We start from the raw sequence: 18,064 nt of genomic DNA, 5'->3' as shown, positions 1-18,064 counted from the left end.
GCAATTGGCTAAAGCGACACTCATTTTGAAACGGAGGGAGTATTATATTGTTCTGCCTCTTAACAACAACAACCAAGCCTTATCCCACTAAGTGGGATCGGCTACATGGATCAAATGACGTCATAGTGTTCTATCCCAATCATGTATTATTAAACCAAATTTGGATCCAACTCATTGACCTCTAAATCCTTTCTAATAGTTTTCCTAGGTCTTTTGCAATGAATCATAGCATGCTATCCAAAGCTCGATTGCAACAAAAATGATTTTGATCGCAACAAAAATGAATTATGTGTTTAACAAATTAACTACTAGCTTAGTGGCTAGAATTCACTTGTGAATAAGTGAGATGGTTGAAGTTCGAACCCCGACCCTTGCATATAACAAACAATAAACTACTACTTATTTATCTATAAAATACAAATGCCACAACATAATATTAATTTATTAAATCCGTTGAAGAAATACAGACTGCTGGTACAATAATAGACAAAAGTAAGACTTATAATCTTCTCCAATTTGGTAAACATGATAGAAAAAAACACTCGGGTTCATATAAATTTAATTTAATACGAAAAAGTATTGAAAAGAAAGTATAAAACGAATGTTATGATCAGTTTTTTAAAATTTAATATCGGTGAAAACTATGACAAGAGTATGCTTAAGGTAAGCATGTCTACACCCCATGTGTGTACTCCTATTTGTTCATTGATATGTTGAATGATACCTTAAGATTGAGCGACTTACGAATGCTATTGGGTCTCCTTAAACATGATTTCAGCTTGTCAACTTGTTCATTAGCCACAAACTTCAAGCTAACATCTTTCTTTCCCTTTTCCAAATCTATACCTCCTTTGTAGTGATTTTGATAATAATGTACAGCTTGGTAAGGTGTAAACTCCAAATTTGATTCATCCAATGATTCACATTCCATTGATTTTTTTGGAGTGTCTTCATAACCATTCATCTTAGTACACACTTCATCATTTTCTTCCCAATCATCATATTTCAACTTGGAACATTCCACACGATTGTTGGGAGAATGTTGTTTGTTTAGTTTTGAAAAACGGGTCGAGGCATGTGTCTTATTAGAATTCACATAATTGGCCTCAACCGATATTGAATCTAAGTCCATGGAACAAGTGGGCTGGATCCAACTGGTTGAGTCATATTAGGAGGATTCACATAGTCGGCTGTAACGGATATTGGATCTTGGTCCATGGAACAAGTGGGTTGGGCCCAACGGGCCGAGACTTGGGTCATGTTAGGATTCACATAATCGGCTTCACTAGATATTGGATCTTTGTCCATGGAACAAGTGGGTTGGGCCCAACGGGCCGAGACTTGGGTCATGTTAGGATTCACATAATCGGCTTGACTGGATATTGGATCCTGGCGCATGGAACAAGTGGGTTGGGCCCAACGGGCCGAGACTTGGGTCATAGTAGGTTTGACATAATCGGCTTCATTGGATATTATATCCTGGCCCATGGAACAAATGGGTTGGACCCAACGGGCTGAGACTTGGATCATGTTGGGTGTCGCATGATTAACTCCAAACCAATTTGGTCTTGCCCCATGTTGTTGATGAAAGTGTGAATCATAGTTGCTTTGCCCTTTGACTTTTAACAAATTATAGATTGTATGATTGGGAACAATAAGGAACACACTACCAGGAACCAAGATTGATTCAGGTTTAACCACAATCCAAGGAAACTCAAAAACATCTGGCCTAGTAATTGAGTGTCTTGGATTCCTTCTCAAAACTTCTGATGCTATTATTGGTTCTCTATGAATCTCAATGTGTCTACCAGGGTGCACAAATTTTAACACTCCTCTCTCCCTTTTGATACTTTTCATTCTCACTAGCTATAGGTGAAAATTTAATATAAAGATTAATTTTTGAAAGAGGGAAGTATTTGGTTGCTTAATATTTGCCTTTTATTTCGTTCAAAAAAAAATATTTGCCTTTTATTGTAACGTGTATCACTTCATGACAAAATAAAATTCCTAGAGAAATCAGAAATGGTCTTTGGAGAAGAAAATTCTTGTTCTAAGAATTTGGTTTTACTTGATGACAACAAAATTTCGTGTAGAATGGGAACTGTTTGTTTGTTTCTTCTTTTTATTTTGTTTCCTTCTAGTTGTTTTATATTTGATTACTATCTGAAATAACAAATTGATTGCCAAGTGAGTTATACATCCTATGTAGCAGTGCGTAGTGCATGCATTCAAAACAAATTCAAAAGAATGCTCAATGTTTTAGGACAAAATACTTCACTAAGAAGTCTCTTTAAGTTTCAAACCTCATTATAAATTAAAAAAAAAAAAGGTTAAAACCTCGTCAATATTTCTTTCATTTTGGGATGAGTTGTATAATAATTGATTAAAATTAAATGTTTATGGAGTTGAAGGTAATAAAAGAATCACGTTAAACTACGATGATGAAGAAAATACTAACAAAACTAAAATACACAAAAATAAATTTAATTTTGTACACCGTCGTTGTAAAATTTTTACACCGTCAACAAATAACAATTATTTATTCATGTAAATACGTGACTTTAGAAATAATTATGATTAATATCAAATATTTGGAATGATACGAAGGTTATGATTGATTGGTACGTAGTAAATAAAAGATGAATCAATCGACGATAATGAAATAAGGCAACCTCGCACTTAATTATTTTTAATATGAAATGCATTTCATTTTAGGTTTAAATGTAGTTTTATCCCCTTATTTTGGTTTTTATTAATAAGAAAAGCTAAAATGAAATTGAGAAATTCTTGCATGGTCTCTTACCTAACACCTCATATTTAGTCTCAACCAATGAAAATAGGACACATCATTTAAATTTAATTGAGGTGCACTTTCAGTTGCATATCTTGGTAATGGAACCGCTTGAAAAAATGGTTGAACATGATCTAGAGAAACAACAAAAAAGAAATTTATTTTTTTATTTTACAGTTTTTTAAATTTAAATGATGTGTCCTACTTTCATTGGTTGAGACTAAATATGATGTGTTAGGTAAGAGACCATCCAAAAATTTCTCAATGAAATTTCAATAAACAAACCTCTTTATTTTCCCCGCAGAGAAGCAAATAGAAAATTCAAGTTACATCAGAAATATGTTAGAGACACCTGAATGAAAAATAAAAAGAATAATTACAAGAAATTTTTGTGCTTCGCTTTCGACCAACCAAAAGAATGAGCCTTAATATTGTCAAGCAAGTAATGAATAGTATTATTTGAATTATTAAAGATTCTGGAATTTCTTTACCCTCCTATTTAAACCTTGAATCCAAATTAAACCCTAAATCCTATTTTAAAACTCAGAATTTTACCTCCCTTATTTTATATTTTTCAGAACTTTTAACCTTCCTCCATCTCATTTGAGTTCATTTTCGCTGATGTGACAATGTTGAAGTGGAATACAAGTAGTGTGGAATACATGGATGAGAAGTACAATTACACACACCTAAGCACAATAGGCACATGACATCACATGACCCACGTGATCTGATTGTACACACCTACTCTGATACCACCAATGTGACACGTTAAATTGCTAAATAAATATTATTTATTAAAAAATTGAGTTTGATCTGCAATGGAGATTTTCAAATAAAAACATTTCTAGGAATCAAAAAATACTTCTACAAGTTTTAGGACACCACATTCACCCATAACACAATATAATTCACATTTCACTTCATTAAAAATTACAATAATACTAACACAAAATCCTTTGTTTAAGAAATTAATTACTTTAACATCATGGAAAATGATTTTCATATACACCAACTAAATAAAAAAAAAGTATATCCTTTCCTAGTGTCACTATTAAAGCAGAGTATTTCCAAACTTGAGCTTGAAAACTCGTCAATTTGTATCTAGTTTGTGATCTCGCAAATGTAGGACAAAACAAGACAAACACAAACAACCAAGTGGATGAGTTTTGAAAACACGTTATATTATAATCTAAGTGAAAAGAACACGCAAATAACAAAAATTTGAGATTGTATTACATCACAAACATAATATTCAAAACCTTTAAGAATATGATATACCATTTCAATCCCTTGTAGTCACAAAATCATCAAAATATAACATTCGAAATCTTCACAGATATAATTACACGATTCAATCCAAAGTATTCAAAAACTAAACACTAAGATAATACTTCATCCGGTCCTATTTATAAGAAACATACTTTTTTGATTCATTGTATAAACGATTTATTTGGTCTATATTCTAGACTAGATACATCAATTACTTAATGAATCTAACAAGTCAATTTTTTCTTATAAATAGTACCGGAGGAGTAACATATAAGACCCTTAAGAATATACTATCATAAATTAATCCACGTCATTCATATGAAATAATCACAAGACACTACGATGCTATTCATAACCTATACTCTATACTTCATTATTTGGCACCGCACCACTCTATGGAGTCATATTGTACTTTTCTCTATAATACTTCACTACGAATCTAGGATCCAAATATGAGTGTGCTTCTATCTAGTGATATTGCATCATGTGGTCCTTTCTCTCTAGTGATATTGTTCAACAACATGTATGATGCTTCTCTATATCAACCCACGGGATCGCATAAAAAAAACAAAAATTAGCGATGGAAATTTAAAGAGGAAAAGCGTGAAATATCTCTTTAATTCTCTCACTAAATGTTGCAATGAGGAAATTTGTGAGGGAATTCATTTTTTTCATCACTAATTTCCCTCCATAATTTTACTTTTTCTACTAGTGATATACTTCTAATTGCGGGTATGCTTTTATCTATTGTTACTCCACCAAGTGACCACTTCTCTCTAGTGATATTACGCCACATCTGATATGTATCTTCTTGCTAATGATGTAATCTTGTATAATCCAATAAATACAGAGAAAATAACAGTCCGAGATAGAGTGATTGATTTCTTGTTATTTTCTCTATAATTATGTTGCAACCGTGACCAAGAGAAAGGTGAACTTTTCTATAAAACATGAAAGATGGGTATCACAAAGAAGATGAGCAAATTAACAACTCGTCGCGATATTTCAATCGCAGTTGTAATTTCAAGTCATTTTGATTCTGATACAGAGATCTCGACACATCTATATGGCAACCAAGTAAATGAGGCATTTTATAATTCACATGTATTATAAATAATTTTAAAATAAGATTATTGAAAACATATACTAATATGGTTGATGATATAAAATATAAAATCAAAATGGTAAGATAATTTTACTTTCACGTCAAAAATAAATCTTTTTTAAATTGTTGTTATAAAATATTTACTATGAATTATGTTTATTTAAGACATTATTTATTTCAATCATTGTATAATTAAATGTAAATGTCTTATATATTGCTAGTTAATTTTTTTAACCCAAAATGAAAATAAATATATCAAAACAAGAAATCTAACAAAATAATAGATTATACAGGAATTTGTCTTTACTTTCTAAGCTATAAATACACTTGTATTTGATACTTGTGCACAACATATCTCTAATTCTCTATCTCTCTCACGCTCGTATAATTTACTACCTTTTATCTACTTTATAATTAAGAAGTGATCTCTCAAAAAAAAAAATTAAGAAGTGATGAATAGCTACATTTGATTTCTTCCCCCTTTTTTTATTTATTTATTATTTGAAGAACATAAAATAAAATTATATTACCTACCAACTTTACTTTCCCCCTGCACAAGGAGTGCTAGAGAGAAGGAAAGAGAATAGTGAAATTACATCACAAAACAGTTACAAACACCAAAAGCAAGGCTAAGGAAAAACAATTACAAACATAATAGATGATTGATCCAGCATATATGGTAACTAAAAGCAAAGTTGATGTGTTTCGTCTTTAACCACCCATAATAATATGACTTGATTTTATAAAGCGGGTGGTGAATAATATCATATTTATTTTTAAAGATTCTATCGTTTCGTTCTTTCCAAATAATCGAAATAGAGGAAAACTAGATCAATCATTATAAAAAGATACAAGTTCTTATGTCTTTGGTTTTTTACTATGTTTTTTCATTGTTTTTACGTTATTTTCTAAAAATGAATCACTAAAGAGATTTCTTTTTACAAGCAACAACTTTATTAGGGGGGAACGTAAGGCATACTCAACCCCAAGTTAAAATATTACAGCTGTTAAATACATTTCAAAGAATTTATACATCAACTAGAATAATTTACGCCCTCCAAACATCCTTTTCCACCTAATATAACTGTATCGAGAAAATCATTTTAATATGTGAAAAGATTTGTACATGACAATAACTATAATATACTAATTATAATTTATTATTTAAAATATATACTAGTCAAATTTTTATCACAAAAGATTACTTAAAATAATTATAATATACTAATTATAATTTATTATTTGAAAAAAATATAATACATCAATTGTATTTTTTCACACTTCATTGTTTTTAGGATGATTTCTCTAAACGAGTCATTAAAGATAAAATTTAACCAATCATTTCCATTAAACACTTTGTCGTTCCTCGATTTACAAGATAAAATTGTATATTTTCAAAGTTTGAAATAAAAAAGGTATGGCAATTTTTCTAAAATAAAGATAGCCTAGCAAGAAGCTAAGACTACCCAAAATATATTAGCCAAATAAAAAGAGAACTAAAACAAGAAGAAAAGAAGAGGGGAGCCAAACCAAAACCCCTTCAAGAGTTCAGAAACCTAAAACAAGGCATTCCAAGCCTGTTTTGAACACAATACAATCTAATACATAGAGGAATGATAAGTGCCAAGAAGTGTTAATTTCATGTTGTATTTCATGCACTTTTTGTTACTTGTTTTACAAGTTATTGAAGGAAAAGCCGAGAAATAAGTGTTAAATGCCTTATTACGCTTTATATATCTTACTCTACTCTTTTGTGCAGGAATTAGCCTCAAGACACTGATCAAAGACCAAAAATCATGAAAAAGTACTATTTGGGCAGAAGCTGATCCAGGAGGCTTAGCAACTCGCACTCAAACTCGCAACTGCGAGTGCCAATGCGAGCAGCTCGCAACTGCGAGCTCCCTTACTCGCAACTGCGAGTAAGGGCGGTTTGACCTCCTCATTTATGACGTGGCAGCATATCATTGGTCCAGAGAAGCAACTCGCAATTGCGAGTTCAGGCAGGGCAGAAGTCTTTATATAGCCACTTGCTACTCTTTGAAGACGATCTTAGCTTGATATTTTCTTAGTTTTTCTCTTAGGTTTTAGTTTTAGATATTTTATAGAGAGAAATAGGGTAGATCATATAGAGTGAGAGTGGTTTTGGAAGTTGGATCTTTATTCCTTTGTTGAGACATCACAAGGGTAATGAATCCTTCCTTTTCAATCTATCCTTGCAAGGCTTCCATGATGATGTGTAGCTAAATACCCTTTGTTGGGATGAGAGGTACTTGATCCTTGCTAAACATGTAATCTTTTTATCTTGCAAGTTATGGTTCTAGCAATTTATATTCAATATTGTTGTTATTCTTGTGTTAATGCTTTCAATGAGATTCAAGATGAGAATTGATTGTGATAATGTTGTTTATAAAGCTAGAATTTGTATGGATCATTAGGTTACGTGTGACGCTTGGTTAAGGAACGCTACTCCTAACAAGTTTCAATCCTTATTTATCTCAACTTTTACTTTTTGCAATTTAGTTTAGCTAATTACAATTCAAACAAACAAGTACTCTTAATACTTGGAATGATAATTGATGTTGAAATGTCTTTGATAACGCACTATTCCCTGTGGAGACGATACACAAATACTTATCTTGTTTGATGCAAAACTACTTCATCAAAATGGCGCCGTTGCCGGGGAATGGTGTTTAGTTATCATAGATAGAACGATTGATTTATCATTTTAAGCATTCGTACATAATCCGTAAATAGTTTTCTTTATTTGATAGTTGTTTGTACTAACCCCTCTTTGATAAACAAAGAAAAGTTTCTTGTTAGTTATTTCCGTTTCAGGATCATCACCGAGACACAATCATGGCTGATCATGGTTATAGCAACTTCTATACCCCACCCGAGTATGAATCCTATCAACAGTATCAGCAACATTCTTATGAAGATGAGAGATATTCGGTGATAGAAAATACTCTGAACATCTTCATGCAACAATCCATGGTAAACACACAAAATACCAACCGGAGATTGAAGAATTTATCATTACAGTTGGAGATGATGCAAGCACAAATCATGGAGAACCAATCCAACATTCAATCCACTCATGACGGGGAGATTGTTAGAGAAGGTGTTGTTGAACTTGAGGAAGATATAAGGAAAGAAATAGAGCCACCACTTGAAATAGAACTTCCTCAAGAACGGTCAGAATCTGAGGAGGCCAAAATTGTTGATGATGGAGAAGTTATAGAGGTGGTAGAGAAAAAGGAACGGTTACTAATCAAGGAAGACTTAAGGGAAGCAAGGGGGAAGAAAGTGAACAAGGTAGAAATCGATCGGGTCATTGATGAAATTTGCACCTTGTTCAATAAATCAAAGTTAAGGAGGTCATGGACTCCACATCATATGTACTTAAAGTTCATGGAATTCCTCCCAAAGCATAGGGTTTCAAAAGATGATGTGTTGTCTGTCTCATTTTGGCCACCCTAACGAAAAAGGCGTCGAGCTAACGACGTTAAACAAGCGCTTGTTGGGAGGCAACCCAATTTTGTAAGTTTATTTACTGTTTTTAATGCATAATAAGTTTAGAAGTCATGTGCATGCATCAAAACATCCTATAGAAGAAACAAACAGAGAGCAGAATTCTGAATTGTCTCAACTCGCAATGGCGAGTAAAACAGCTCGCAACTGCGAGCAAATTGGTCATTGACCATTTTGACTGCCTTTTAACTCGCAACTGCGAGTAAAGCTGCTCGCAACTGCGAGTAGCTGCAGTTTGGGCAGTTTTAATCATTTTTGGATAATGGTGTGTGTTGACAATTGTTTTAATTAGTATTGTGATGTTAGTATTCATATTAGTATTGTATATAGTTGTATTTTGTTAGTTAAAATAATGTGTTAGCACTTTTGGTTAATTTAGTACTTCATTTTATTTGTGGAAGTTTCTTTTGTATCACTCTTGCTTAAATTTCAATTCTCAGATGATTGATAATGATTCATAGTTGTGATCAAAAGCGCAAAGCCAAGGTACAAGTTTCCAGTTTTTCTAGGTTTTTACTCGAATATGGAACGAGTACTTTGTGCAAATTTCATTCCATTTAGTTCTTCGCAATAATATATTTATTTTTGAACCACTTAGTTCTAGCCTAAAAGTGAGGAAACCTCAAGTGTTTTTACATATGCAAGGAGACCGGAATTCATTATTTAACTCGATTGTGTTATTTTAAATCCAATAATTGTTTTAAATTGTGTGAAGGCATGGAAGTGATCAAGGCACATTTTTGTTAATGAGAGAAACATACTTGACCACAAATAGCCTACCTTGTGAGAAGAGCGAGTACTTGCTAACCCACTTGAGCCAAATGAATCGGAGTCATCAATTATGAACTGTCAATTCATAAGCACAATGCTTGATGAAGTTGCCTTTAAATTTTTCAAAATTCAGTTCATTTTTGACGCACTTTAGGACTCTGATATGTTTTTAATTGTTGAACCCTAAAATTTCATTGTTTATTTGTCCCTTTTGCCTTAGAGTAGAGGAACATTCAAATAGGGTGTATTTTGATTCAAGTTGGGGAGAGAAGGTAGATGTAAATCTTATGTCAAGAACATTGGTGTAATTTTATCTTTGATCAAGACAACATGTTGTTGTAAATACAAAAGAAAAAGAAAAGAAAAACAATGTGTACATGAAAAGAAAAAGAAAAAGAGAAAAAGAAAGAAAAATCCAAAAAGAAAATAAGTTGTCAAGATCAAAGTTTGTCATGTTTAAGCACCAAGGGTTTGTAATGATTGGTAGGAAAGATTGTGAATTTTAATGGTTGATACAAGGAATGTTCCTCTTTGATAGGCTTTTTGATTTCAATTGCCCCACATATGACATTTCTTTTGTAACCAAGCCAAGTTATAACCCTCAAAGACCTTTTGATCCATGTTTTTATGCCTTTTGAAATGATATTTGGATGGACACATAACTTGATTGGAATGTTAACTTGATTTCCGGATGTGTCTTCATAACCCTCATTTATATGTTTTCAATTGTTTATCTGCTTTCAAAGAAGTGTGTTAGGTGTGGTTCGTAAATAAATGTATTATTGTCTTGAAATATTTGACATGAACTTTTTACTTAGGACTCATCCCATGTTGGTAGTAGAATTTTAGATTAGTTGGAAACTTAGACTTGCCCACACATTTACTTTTAAATCACTCATCTGAAATAATTTTCAAAAGCCTTTTGTACTTGTGTCTTGTCCTGTTTACTTGTTTGATTTTCAATCTTTTGTTTGAGGACAAACAAAGAGTTAAGTTGGGGAGAGTTTGATAAGTGCCAAGAAGTGTTAATTTCATGCACTTTTTGTTACTTGTTTTACAAGTTATTGAAGGAAAAGCCGAGAAATAAGTGTTAAATGCCTTATTACGCTTTATATATCTTACTCTACTCTTTTGTGCAGGAATTATCCTCAAGACACTGATCAAAGACCAAAAATCATGAAAAAGTACTATTTGGGCAGAAGCTGATCGAGGAGGCTTAGCAACTCGCACTCAAACTCGCAACTGCGAGTGCCAATGCGAGCAGCTCGCAACTGCGAGCTCCCTTACTCGCAACTGCGAGCTCCCTTACTCGCAACTGCGAGTAAGGGCGGTTTGACCTCCTCATTTATGACGTGGCAACATATCATTGGTCCAGAGAAGCAACTCGCAATTGCGAGTGTTGTAGCTCGCAGCTGCGAGTTCAGGAAGGGCATAAGTCTTTATATAGCCACTTGCTACTCTTTGAAGAGGATCTTAGCTTGATATTTTCTTAGTTTCTCTCTTAGGTTTTAGCTTTAGATATTTTATAGAGAGAAGTAGGGTAGATCATATAGAGTGAGAGTGGTTTTGGAAGTTGGATCTTTATTCCTTTGTTGAGACATCACAAGTGTAATGAATCCTTCCTTTTCAATCCATCCTTGCAAGGCTTCCATGATGATGTGTAGCTAAATACCCTTTGTTGGGATGAGAGGTACTTGATTCTTGCTAACATGTAATCTTTTGATCTTGCAAAATATGATTCTAGCAATTTATATTCAATATTGTTGTTATTCTTGTATTAATGCTTTCAATGAGATTCAAGAAGATTTGGACACAAACTCTTGAATCTAGAGCTAGAGTAGCAATATATCTTAGATTAACTTACTTGACATCTTTGTTAATCTTGTGATAATCACCATAATCAAGAGTTTAATGCTTTCAGATACTTAATCAGGCTGGACACAGTCGATTAAGTTATCCGATCGACTTTGTTATCGTTTAAGGGATTTGGACACGAATGTTTAAACGATACCTTAGAGTCAATTATATTGCTTTGGACACGAAGGATAGTCTAGAATTGATTGTGATAATGTTGTTTATAAAGCTAGAATTCGTATGGATCATTAGGTTACATGTGACGCTTGGTTAAGGAACGCTACTCCTAACAAGTTTCAATCCTTATTTATCTCAACTTTTACTTTTTGCAATTTAGTTTAGCTAATTACAATTCAAACAAACAATTACTCTTAATACTTGGAATGATAATTGATGTTGAAATGTCTTTGATAACGCACTATTCCCTGTGGAGACGATACACAAATACTTATCTTGTTTGATGCAAAACTACTTCATCAAGGAACAACTAATTAAATACTAAGGTGATTAATAGTTAAGTCAAATATGGCAAGAGCATCTGCACATCTATTACCTTCTCTATATACATGAGTAACCAAGAAATTAATACTGCTGATGATAAGAAGGGAATTGTTCCATACGTTCCTTAGCCTCCAAGGAATTAGAGCCTTGTTCTTGAAGGCATTGACCACCAGTGCTAAATCAACTTCTAGCCGAAGATAATTCCATTGATGTTGGGAAGCCAATTCAATTGCTCTCACAACCCAAGAGAGTTCAGCATGATAAGTATTGTCAATGTAACAACCCGTTTTTCGCTAGGATTATTTTATTTATTTATTAGATGTGTTTATATGTGTTTAGTTGCTTGTCTGTGTATTTGTCTTGGGATTAGTGGATTTTTTGCCTAGAAGAGTATTTTAGTCATTTTGAGGTGAAGGGTATTTTGGTCATTTGATGAGTGAGGGTAATTTACTAATTTTAGAATGGAGATTATTTTAGTGATTTAGTGTGAGTAGTTATTTTTACTAAGTTAGTAGTAACTTGAGATAATTATTTTAAGATAGTTAATAATGAGGTGTTTTAACGAGTTAGTGTGTAGTAACTTTTTAGAATTATAAAATTGTTGTTCACACTTGTCATAAAGCTGAAAACACCACAAAATGACCAAAATGCCACTCAGTAGTTAACTGACGCTGGTTTCCTATTCATCGGCAGTTAACTGCCGCCGGTTTTGAAATCCACGACATACTGCCGATACGTTGTTCCATCAACTGATAACAGCCAACTACTCCCCATACTCACTATTTCATCATCAACTTTTTTACCTCTTCAATCTATACCCCTAAATCCAATATTTTTTCCCCCAATCTTGCTCAAAAATCATTGAAGCATCAATCATAAGAGGTTTCAACACACTTTTGACGTAAAAAAAAATAGATATTGGTCATTTTAATCCGTTTATTTTTGTTGATTTTGCTGTTAGTTTTCGCAAAAACACTAACATACACGTATTGGCACTTAAGTGTCGAAGTATGGGAGCATTGACAGTTAACTGCCGATGAAATTAGATAGTTAACTATCGATGCGATGACTATAAAAATGTTAGCTACTGCCTATTTTTTGGATTTTTTTGTTTTAATTCATTATGAAATTGATGTTTATGCATTAGTTAGTTGTTAATTCATAGTTATGTGTTGTTTATTTATAGTTATGGTTGAGAACGTGGCTGATGAGCCGTGTCAAACCGCCTAAGGTTGAAGACAAACCAAATATTGATGGAGCTTCTGTCCATGTTGAAACTTCATTGTATGTTGACTCTGGTGTCGTCCCACTTGATGCCATCGAAGTTGACACGGGTCATTTTTTTCCGAAGAAGTTTTATGGAAAAATAAGGATGATTTACTTAATTGGGTACGTCGTTGTCAGTGTGGAAACACACTTTGAGAAGAAGGAGAATATTTAAGGCGGGAGTTAATTCTGATTGTGGGGAAGAGAGAATTAAATGGCACATGACTGATTTAAGTGATAATTTAATCTCAACCATTCCTTTTAATCTGAAGGCTCATTTTCATTCTCATCATTCTCATATAAATATGCCATTCTCATATGATACATTCTCTCTCTCTCTCTCTCTCTCTCTCTCTCTCTCTCTCTCTCTCTCTCTCTCTCTCTCTCTCTCTTTCTCTCTCTCTCTCTCTCTCTCTCTATATATATATATATATATAGACACACACACACATTCTTATGAAAAATGGAATTTGAAAAATAATGTTAGGAATATTTCGTGTCTCATCCCAAGTCATCAGTCAAATAAGAGCTGAAGATTGTATTGTGCCCGTATCATTACTTCCTAAACATATTTAAACAAAATTCTAATAATTGAAATCAAGCTATAAGTAATTTTTTTTTTATATATAAACACACTTAGATAAGAAAATTATAATAATTGCAAAGAAATTACAAGAGAGAAATGTATCTTAAGCAAGTTGGCATTCTATCCCCTTCACAATCATCTACATCCCCTTAAGAAAAATATTATAAATAAATAGAAATAAATGAAAAAATAAATAAACTAGAATATAATGTGGTGGATTAGACTAAAAAATAATAGAAACAGTTTTAAAAAAAGATTATTAGAAAATATATTTATATGGGTGATAGAATAGAAATATTTAAATGGTAAAAGAATTACGTTGAAAACATCAAAAAATAAATATTTTAATAGAATTTTTTTAAATCGTAACTACAATAGACATATTTTTTTTTGACAAACGATAATAGGCATATTGTTTATTAAAGACATTATTTATTTCATTAATTATATAATTAAATAACAAATATTAATTTTATTTGGAAAATATAATATATGTGCAAAAAATAATAACTAACCTACTAATTAAGAAAATTTTAATTAATTTGATTCAAAATATATTTTTCCATTTTTAAATTAACAAAATCATAACTTTATCAGCATATCATAACACCAACGTGTTAATTAAGAAAATTTTATTTAATTTGATTCAAAATATATTATTCCATTTTTACAAAAATGATAATTTTAGCAACATACCATAACACCATCGGATCAGTGGATAGTCACAAACTAGTTGGATTTGTTGAATTTTAAATTTTTAAATATTTTTCAATTTTTTTTTTAAAACAAATATATTAAGGAAGGGTTTGGTGAGCAACATTAACTATTATTTTTAGGCTATAAATACTTGTGATTTGTTGCTTATATGTACATGTTCAATTTTGATTATCTCTCTTTGTCACACCTTGATATCTTTATTCTTAGGATTTTATTACAGTTGTGAGTATATTTCATGGATCCCGGAAATGAATTAATGGCAGTGGTTTTTGGGCAGAATAAGCTGGTTGCAAATAGCACTATCCATCATTCTTTTACTATGTCTTCTTCCTCTTCTTCTGTTGTCCTAGGTGAAAGTAACCCGATGAAGCAGATCACTCATGTGAACAAGAAGGTGGATCTAGAAGAGGGTGCAAAAAATTCAGTAGTTCCACCAATAAATTATTGTGAGTCAGATATCATGAAACCAGCTATTGCAGCTTTCAAAAAACAAATGGATGTAAGTAATCACTCTAAGTATGCATCTCGTTGTTAATTACTTTATAATAGTGTATACAATTAGAATATGTTTTTTAACTATAATTGTAACACCCATACTAGACGTATCTAGAAAGTCTAGCACGTGCGTTGAATTTAGTACTGGACACATTAAAAGTTTACAACATAAAAACTTCGAATGAATTTATATACAACAAAACGCGTTCGTACAATATCACTACATCATATCTTGTCTAATTTAAAATAAATACATCCTTGAGATCCATGTTCTTCCTCCTTCGAGTACGAACGAGCTCTTGCTGAAAAATCCATCCGGCTACTACCTTGACGTCCATCCTGATATCTGAAACAAATAAGGATTGGGATGAGACATAATGTCTCAGTGAGTTCCCCTAAAACCTAGGCTATATGTAACCTCAGGGGAAATCTACGGTCACCACGTGTCTACAATACAACCTGACGGTTGATTATACGTCATAGGCTTATCTCACTTGTTATAGGCTTCACTTCCTATACGTGTCATGGCGGTCGAGGGGGAAACTAAAACCGCATTGCCAAGAATACGATCTACGTATCAAGGCCTAAGCATATCATGATCATGGCACGATTCTAAACCGGACGATTATGGGAAACCTATGATCGTCATCGGTATCATGTTCATTTCTTGTTCTATACATGTCATGTACTTTCTTGTAGCATCTAGTGCTCTTGCTCATAACTTAATCATACATGAAGTTGTTCTTGCATAATCATAAACATAATCATAACATAAGCTACACTATCGTGCATAAGTTCATTCATTATTAAGTTAGCGTTGAACAAACAGTTATTATCTTGGTTCATTTTACGGAAAGCCCCGGGTGAAGTAACCCCGAGAACAATCCCATCATGACCGATGTACGTACATCGGACTCCCTCGGTGTCGTGCGGGTCCCTTACGGCTTGAACCATTCCCCTTGAGTCGAGAACCTCCCGTATCCCCCTGACGTGGATAACAAGAGACACGAGCACCGACATGCGGTTATAAACTTAGTCTTGCGTATTCGGTGACATGCAGGTCCCTTACGGCTTGAATCATTCTCATAATGAGAACCCCTTGTATCCCCCTGATGTGGATAGCAAGAGACATGCCACCTACATTACATAAATCATGGTCATGACGTTCATATAAGATAAACCTAATCATGCATACATGGTTACCTCGGAACCTTGATCGATCCGTTAACGGTAAAGTCTTACTTGTTCATGCTTATATATTCTTAATCATGTGCGAAGATAACATGCTTCGCGACTTATCATCTAGGAATTCTTGCTAACTAGATAGTTCCCGACGACTATGTCGAGGCTCTAGTTTTCCCTTGCTTAATGTATATCTTGTTACCCGATTCCTGACATGTTTCTCTTGAACGTTATGCTTTACTACATTATAAAATACTTGCTTCACCTTACAAGGGATTTACTTGAAATACTTATGCCTTGGGGATTAGTTATGAAGGGTTTACGTGAGTGAAAGCCGAACCGGAGCATGACAAAAAAGTAAGACGAGCAAACAGGGCAACAACCACTGTTCACTCGCCTTGAACTTGCAGTGGCGAGCTGGTGGCGAGCAACCACCCCTTCCTGCCCTTCTTGCTCGCAGTGGCGAGCTCCATACTCGCCGTGGCGAGTTGGTACAGGCAGCACCTGCATTTTTGTTGTTTTAAATCAAAAGTCTTCAATACATAATGTCCCAAGACATATGGCATCTCTAGTGATCATAGGAAACCTGAAAAACATTCTTGAAGCAAGCATACACAAGTTAAGAAAGCATAACATTAGAAAGAGCAACATAACACTAAAATTTTACATAGTTTTCACAATATTCTAGCATGGCATAAACATAATCCCAAAGGGTGGGAAAACTAACTATGGAACTCACCTAATAATTTTCTTGCAACATCTCCAAGCCTCAAGCTCAAGCATGACAAAACCCTAGTTTGTGATCACTTGCTTCCTTTGCTCAAACCATTTAAACTTGTTGTTTTTCTTGAACTCTAAGACACCACAATCTTTGCTTGATCATAAAGAAACCATAACTTGAATCATCTTTGGACTTACCAAGAACCAACCCTATCTCTAGCTTCTTGCTTCTCTTGAAACCTAGCTCTTGATTTCCAACTTCTAATTCTTTCCCTCTTAAATTCTTAACCAAAAAGAAGCCTTGCCATTCTCAAAACCAAGTTCCAACCCTCACCTTCCATTAACATCTTCAAACCCTAACTTCATGAATCCTTTCTTAAGAGGAGAAGGAGAGATCCACAAGGTACGAGCCTCCCTTGAATTGAAAGATCATGAAGGAAAATAACTTAGATTAAGCTTGCCATGGGAGGAAGAAATTTTAGAAAGATTTGATGGAGAGAAGAGAGGTTGGGCGTGAGAAAGAAGAGAGAAGAGAGAGCAAATCAAAACCAAAACCTAGAGAGAGAAAGGAAAGAAGAAATGGGATATTTTGGTGCCTTTTCCAAATAAATATCTTTCCCCGTGCAATTACCTTTTTGCCACTGCCTTGAACGTATTCAATACGACTCTGCTACTTCATCTGTATTAAGCTGGCGTCTCATAAAATATTTTCCATTAACTTACTTTTCCATGAATTTTAATTCCTCTGACACGATCGACTCGTAATATACTTGATACTGACAGGCGGGATATTACAATTATTTAATTTATCTTTGTGGCAGAGATATATTAAATAATTAAAAAATCTGGAAGAGCCAACGGGGGCAATGATTATTTTTGATGACGGTGAAAATAAGGTAAATACTATAGCTAGCTCTTAATTTTCAGTTATTTTTTCTTTTGCCCTAAAATTATAGTGTGGTATGACTTATATAGGTGGAGAAGAGAAAAAGAAGAAAAGCAACAAACAAGGTGATTGGACCTATATCAGTTTCTTACGAACTTCCTCATTGTTATCTCGACATTGACGTTCAAAGGGTAAGATTGGTTATGCATCATTTCTTACTCAATTACAATTTGTGATATCCATGATATTTATTAACATATAATAAAGAAATACCATGCTTGTTTTATATTTAATAATTTTGATGTAAATTCCAAATTTGAATTGATTTTATTTATAATGTACAGGTGATTGCAACACGGCCTACTGTGTTTGACAGAATAAAGAATT

This window comes from Medicago sativa, chromosome 7 (genome assembly GCF_051527215.1).
Source record: "Medicago sativa cultivar Bolivia chromosome 7, Bolivia_mono, whole genome shotgun sequence".
In the NCBI taxonomy this organism is placed as follows: domain Eukaryota; kingdom Viridiplantae; phylum Streptophyta; class Magnoliopsida; order Fabales; family Fabaceae; genus Medicago; species Medicago sativa.
This window is presented reverse-complemented; position numbering follows the sequence as displayed.